Source organism: Protobothrops mucrosquamatus, unplaced genomic scaffold (assembly GCF_001527695.2).
Source record: "Protobothrops mucrosquamatus isolate PMUCROS unplaced genomic scaffold, P.Mucros_1.0 scaffold863, whole genome shotgun sequence".
NCBI classification, from domain to species: domain Eukaryota; kingdom Metazoa; phylum Chordata; class Lepidosauria; order Squamata; family Viperidae; genus Protobothrops; species Protobothrops mucrosquamatus.
Window position 1 is genome coordinate 132,538 of NW_015387118.1, and position 6,897 is coordinate 139,434.

At 43.2% G+C, this 6,897-nt stretch overlaps 1 protein-coding gene across 2 annotated transcripts in view; it reads right to left on the bottom strand.

Annotated features, from left to right (window-relative positions):
* Positions 1 to 6,897, bottom strand: part of SLC12A8 (solute carrier family 12 member 8) — a 71,436-nt gene that overhangs the window by 24,147 nt on the left and 40,392 nt on the right. The window contains exon 1 of one of the 2 annotated variants that reach the window (XM_029284716.1): positions 4,131 to 4,241. The exons of the other annotated variant lie outside the window; for it this stretch is intronic. The gene's annotated coding sequence lies outside the window, so the exon portion shown is untranslated. Of the gene's footprint in view, positions 1 to 4,130; positions 4,242 to 6,897 lie in introns of those variants that run through there. 2 annotated transcript variants of the gene reach the window in all.

Genomic DNA, 6,897 nt, shown 5'->3' on the forward strand with positions numbered 1-6,897 from the left:
GTATGAAGACTGTCTCTAGTCTGGCACTCAGGTCTCCAGATCACTGACTGATTCATGCTGATATTGAAAAACAAGGGGGAAAAAAAGAACAGAAACCTATGGGTACTAAACACACAAATCAGGGGGTTGAACAGAAATCTTCCGCTGCCATTTTTCAGTGTAGTTCAGAATGGGAATTCATGCTTAGGAAACTGGACATTCATGTATCAGAGTGTTTGAATGCAGAATATTTTCCCAGAGTAAATCTATAAAGCAAGCCTGCTTTAACGGCACTAGGCCTGTATCTGAAGCATTCTGCATCATGGTGAGAGGCCTCCTCTGAATAGTCAGCAGTTTCTGCACACATGATTTAGAATTTTCTTACACTTTTTTCACACTGAAATTCTCTTCTGGCTATTGGATTTTCTGGAGAAGGCCCTTGGAACTATACGAGACAAAGCCACATAGCACTTTCATTTCACCCTTCAGAAGCAGGGAGCTGTGCTGTTCCACGAAGCAACTATAAGAGGTGCTTTGTTTTAAGAAGTACCAAAGCAAGGCAACCCTCTAAAAGTTTGTAAGCCAATTTCTTGTAGAAAAGAGTGAATGGGTTTAGGTATTGCATCAGGGTATTATTATAGTTGGTTTTTAACCTAGCATATTTGGCAAATCCAACCACGTTGGATTTGTTTAATAAATCACAGTTACATAAAGTAATGTTTAGTGTACTATGTGAATCTTGCTAGCGACTTGGCTGATACCATTCAAGGCTGACTGGGAGGGTTAGCATACATTGGCCTTTCATGCATCAGCTGATAAAAAGTTGGAAGGACTACATTTCCCATCTCTTGTTAGTCTGGCTTCACTAGTTAGAAAAGATATACAATCCTATTTTCTGACGAGAGAGAGCCAGGCCTGATCTCTCCTGCAAGGATGAAGGAATCAGTTTGAGACTTACAGCATCTAAGGCATTCTTGAATGCTCCGGGAGATTTTCCAGGCTTAATAGCAATTGCACTTAGACTTATATACCACTCCACAGTGTTTTGCGACCCTCTCTAAGCAGTTTACAGATTCAGCATATTGCCCCCAACAAGCTAGGTCTTCATTTTACCTCAGAAGGATGGAAGGCTGAGTCAAACTTCAGCCAGTGAGGCTCGAACTGCCAAACTGCTGACAGCCAGCAGTCAGCAGAAGTATTGGTTGATTGACTGATTGATTGATTTATCATACAGCAAGTAGAAAGAGCACTAATTCTAGGACTCCCGAGAGCCCTCTGTGGTTATGGGAAGCCTAAAATGTCCACTATTTGCTGATGAATCTGGGGACTGAATCAAATGGCTACAGTAAAGGTATAGTAAATCTTGAGGAAAGTATAACCAAATATCTATTAGAGTACACATTGAGTATATACCTATTGAATAAATGTGGTGGAAAAACTTTATTTTCATATCTGCCACAAATTAGGTGGGATGTTATTGCAGAATCACTATAGGTTGTGGTGGATTATCTGGTTAGAGTTTGTTGGAAGAGTTTCAATTATTCCAGCCCCAGAAAGTAGAAAAGTATATTGTGGGTTTAGCCAATTACTTATTCTCTCTTAGATGCTGGACCACCTCCGGAATGGTTGGACTGCTTAGTCCAGAAGAAGAGCAGAACGTTCCAGCTTTCTCCAGAACTTTCTGTTCCTGGAGTAGGCACGTATTGTACAAACAGTTATTGTCCTTAGCATCTTTGAGAATTTCCTAAATACATTTTTTGTTTATTGTAGAAAAGGGAACGCTAAACTAGATAGCTGTATTCCGGTTTTTTTCCAAATTTTGCCATGCGTGCTCTAAAGCAGGGCTTTTCAACCTTTTCACCGATTGTACCACTTTTAGGATATGGAAGTTTTCGAGTATCACTTAGCAGGGTGTCAAAAACTTGATGACCAAAAAAAAAAAAGGGAAAAAATGATAAAGTACAGGTAGTCCTTGACTTACAACAATTCACTTAGTGACTATTCAAAGTTACAATGGCACTGAAGTGACTTATGATCATTTTTCATACATGACCGTTGCAGCATCCCCAGGGTCATGTGATTTATATTTGGATGCTTGGCAACAGATTCATATTTATGATGGTCACAGTGTCCCAGGGTCATGTGATCACCTTTTGCAACTTTTTGACAAGCAAAGTCAATGGCAGGGCTGCTGGTGGCCAAATGCTAAGGCGAGACTTCCTTCAGAATCTCCCTCCCTTTCATTCCATTCTCCTTCCCTCCTCTCTTCCTTCCTGTTTCTGTCCCTCCCTCCTTCCCTGCTTCCCTCTTTCTCATTCCCATCTCCTTCCTTCTGAAGGAAGAATTTGACACCCCCCCCCCCATATTTATCCTCTTCCATATATTTATCAAACAAGGAAAAGGCTCCAGAGACAGAAAAGACAAGCTGCTGAGGGAACTAGCTTAAAAAAGAGCATTCCCGTTTAAGAATTAGCTACTGGCTAGAAAGGAAAGTTAAGGAGCTGGCAGCCAGCACTTAAGAAAAAACCAGCAACAAACAAATGTTGCAAGTACTGGCTGCCGGCTAAGGCAGTCTCCCCAAATGGCTCCACTCATAAGTAAATGAATGCTACAAGCAAAATCCATTCAGGACAAAAATACTTCAAAATCCGTTGCAGCAAAACTTACAGCTAACAATAGCAGAGCAACAGAATTAGAACCCAAAATCCAACACAGGACATCAGCCATCAGCCACAATAGAAATTGCCAAACACTCCTTAAGAACACAAAGCCCACATTGCACAAATCCCAGAACTTCAAAGTCACAAAATCACATAAGAATCCTTCCACTCTCCCGGTTTGTTGTTCAGCTGATCCAGAAACAGCACTCTGCTTCTGCCAACTTCTACCGGAGCAGCCAACTTCCTCTCACTTACTTCAAACGGCAGCGCTTCATTTTTTTTTCTTTTCTCTTAAATGTATAGCCTCCCAGCTGGAAAGCAAGCCCCCAGCCTTTTCTTCCAACACTTCCTTCCTTTCTGTTTCCCTCCCTCCCTCCCACTCCCTCTTTCTCATTGCCATCTCCTTCCTTCCTTCCTCCCTCCGTGCCTCACCTCCAGCTGATGCTGCCTTCCTTCATTCCTCATGGAGGGCTACTCCTCCCCCGCTGCATTTCTTGCCTGTTTGTTGCTGCCACCTGTGCGCGCGCCCAGCACTGATGGCTGCCACAGAAGTTGTAGATCAGCTCCTGGCTGGCCTGTTTGATCTCCTCTCCTCTCTCTCCCCTCTCCTTCTTTTCCCTTCGGTGCAGCTCCAGCTGACTCCTCTTCCCAAGGCTGCATCTTTTTTCTCTCTCTCCCTCTCCCGCCCAAACTGCCTCTTTTTATAGCAGACATGTCAAACTCAAGGCCCGGGGGCTGGATGCCGCCCGCGAAGTGGTTTCATGTGGCCCGCGAAGCCATCCTGGAAACAGTGAGGGAACGGCCCCTGCTGCCTTGGCCCTGGCCCAGGCCGGCCGGGAGCCAATGTACAATTTTGTGGTGGCCATCTATGCTGAAATGCATTCAGTCTTAGCTCCACAAGGCCATCTAGAAACAGCGAGGAACCAGCCCCTGCCGTGTCGGCCCCGCCCCCTGGGTGCATGCTGGGCAGGTGTCACCCTTTGTGAGGAATGAAGAAATGGACCATGCCTTGGTGCTTGCCCCAGTCCCACCCCCTTCTGCCAGAGACCCTCAGATCTGTCCCACTCCTGCCCAGGCTCCCATAGGCACCCTTGACACGAACGATGTAGAGCTGTCCATGCCCACCCAGTAGGCCACACCCACTCCATCCACACCCACCCAGTAAGCCACACCCACTCTGGCCACACCCACCCGGCCCCCGAGGGCAACTGCAATGCTGATGCGGCCCTCAATGAAATTGAGTTTGACACCCCTGTTTTATAGCCTCTTCTGTCTCCACCCCCCTCCACCTCCTTTCTCTTCTGGGTGAGCCGGAAGTGCCGATCCTGGGGTCTTTGCCTCGCCCCAGCAGCCCTGCAGCTCCTGCGGACTCTCTCACGGCTCATTCCCTCCCCCACTACACTTGGCTGGGCTGGGCAGGGCCGCGTACCACCTGCCAGGTGCCAATGTTGAAAAGCCCTGCTCTAAAGCTCCCATCGAATTTCATGGTACCTGTGGCAGCTGGGAAGAAGACACCAAACACAGTGAAGAAAGATTCCCCTGAGCTGTAGTCTGGCAGTGTGTTATTCAACAGAAGCTCCTCTGAATAGCCAATGAAGCCATATTCTGTGGGTATGAAAGGCGGGGAGCAGAACATTAGTATTACAAGCTGTTGTAATTTTGTAATTCTCCTAAAAGCATGTTCAAAAGGAAAGTATTGTTATACACCAGTAGTTTGGAAATTAACAGAACAACAGAGATGGATATTCTGCACTTTGAAGATTGAAAAAAGTGATTAAAGTTCACTGAAATATAACCTTTTCTGTCAATTACAGATAGTTCTCAAATTACAATCACTCATTTACTGACTGTTTGAAGTTACAACAGCATGAAAAAGGTGACTTATGACTGGTCCCCACACTTGTGACCATCACAGCATCTCCACCATCACATGACCAAAAGTTGGGTGCTTAGCAACCCCCATGTATTTAGAATGGTTGAGGTGTCCTGAGGTCACATGATCATCATTTGTGACTTTCCCAGCCACTTCCAGAAAGCAAAGTCAACAGGGAAACTGGATTCTCTTAATGGCCATGTGTTTCACTTAACAACTGCAGTGATTTGCTTAACTATCATGGCAAAAAGGTTGTAAAATTTGGCNACTGGCCCTCACCACCCTGGCCCCACCAACCCAGTCTGCCATGACCACCGCGGCCACGCCCACCCAGCACCTGGTGATAAATAAGTGGGTTTTGGGTTGCAGTTTGGGCACTGGGTCTCTAAAAGGTTCGCCATCACTGCTATAATGGTTATGTGAAAAATGGTCATGTCGCTTTTTTCTGTGCTGTTGTAACTTCGAACGGTCACTAAATGAACTGTTGTAAGTCAAGGACTACCTGTATTTGCGATGTCACACTGAAATATTTAATAGGAAATGGAAATAATTATCCGACAACTCTAATACCATTTTATCTTTCAGTAAAAGAGTATTGAACTATATTTGCAGCCCAAAGTCAATTAATAGGATCAATATCCACCATCTATTTAAGAGCCATCAATCAGTTAGATGTGTCTTTGCCCAAATAGTGCTTTTGCTTTCTTTTAATTCACTCTAGTTCCAACCAGGAGATAATCCACAAGTGTTTGACAACTTATATAGTTTGATGCTTTCTACATTCATGCTCTGTTAAAGCGGTTAAGTCCTCTATAAGAATAATGAGTATCAACTATAAGTTTATGGGTCTTTTTATTAATACATAAGCTTTCACAATACTAATCATATTTATACAGATCACTGAATTCAGTGGGCCTTATTTCTGAGTAATCGAACTTAGAATTGCTGGGCAAATAAAACACTTCAGTCAAAAATCATCAGACAGAGGAATATATTCCAGTTCACAAAATAAGTATATGGTAAATATTTGTATACATCCAAAACAGCTTAACAGTGTTTTAAAATCACCTATGATTCTTACTGATCTAACTGCAAAATCAACATATCCCAGGCCTACAAGTTTGCATTCAACTCATTTAACAGTTTTATTACTTGGATGATAAAAAGTCAGTTCTTAACTATCACATGACAAAATATTTGGGAAGAAAACTAGAGACTTCCTCTGAAATGCTTTAAGTACCAAGTATCAATTTTTAAGAAATGAGCTGTTTTGTTTGACGGTCTTGCTTATATAAGTATATAATAACATTAAATCATTACCTTTGTCTCACTGGGGCACATGGCAAACAAACATACATACAAAGAACAGAGGTATTCAGGGGGAAAAAAATAACACAAACGCTTCAATTTATAATAGTGCAATTGTTTCCCTTCAAGGAAATTGGAGCAAGGAGTGACTTAGCTCAATACTATGGATTAGCATCAATGAGATCGAATCATCACCTTGAATTCTGGTACAGTGCAATGAGGGCTAGAAAGAGCTTGGCCTGTGCAGCCAGAGATCAAATGGCTTCTGTGACACCACCAAATTTAGTTAAATTCTCATCCATTTTTATAGAGAATGGCTACATTACTCAAGCTGCGTTCTCCCTCCCCGAGCATAAGAGCAAATCTATGTTTATTTTTTTCTAAAATGAAAAGAGACAAAGAAGCAGATAACAAACTACAGGAACAGAATCACCCACCTGAAAAATTTTTGCTGAGCAGCAAGCATGTGATAAAGCACAGATTTATAGAACTGTGTTAGCAGAAAAAGGTGCTAAAAATAATACCAATGCAGTTGTACCTCCTGATGCTGACTTTTTTTAAAGTTTTTTACCTGTGCATATGAACATGGAATGACTTTCATCCCTTGCATCTTTTACATTCATTATAGATCTTTTTAAAAAAATGGAATCATTTGTTGACTACCAGTTATCTGATGGATGCAGAAATCAAAACATTTGCTCTCTCTTTATCCTCCCTTTGGCCACTGCATATTCTTTAGTAGATTTCTGTTAGATTGCGCAGGCAGTAAGACACGAGTCGAGTGACAGTCAGCTCTCGGTTTATTGGCAAGGCATCAAGTAAATCCGGACTGGCTCTCTGGGCCAGGGGAGCCCTCTTTTATGGGATTCCCCTGGCTCGTAATCACACAATTCCATTGGCTGGCAAGACCCTGTTGCTAGTTAGCCAACCAGCAATGGGCATGAAACTGTATGCAGATGGAGAAGGGCAATCACCCTTAATGGGCGATCAATGGTGAAGGGCAATCACCCTTAATGGGCGATCAATGGTGAAGGGCAATCACCCTTAATGGGTGATCAGGATATGCATAGGGGATTA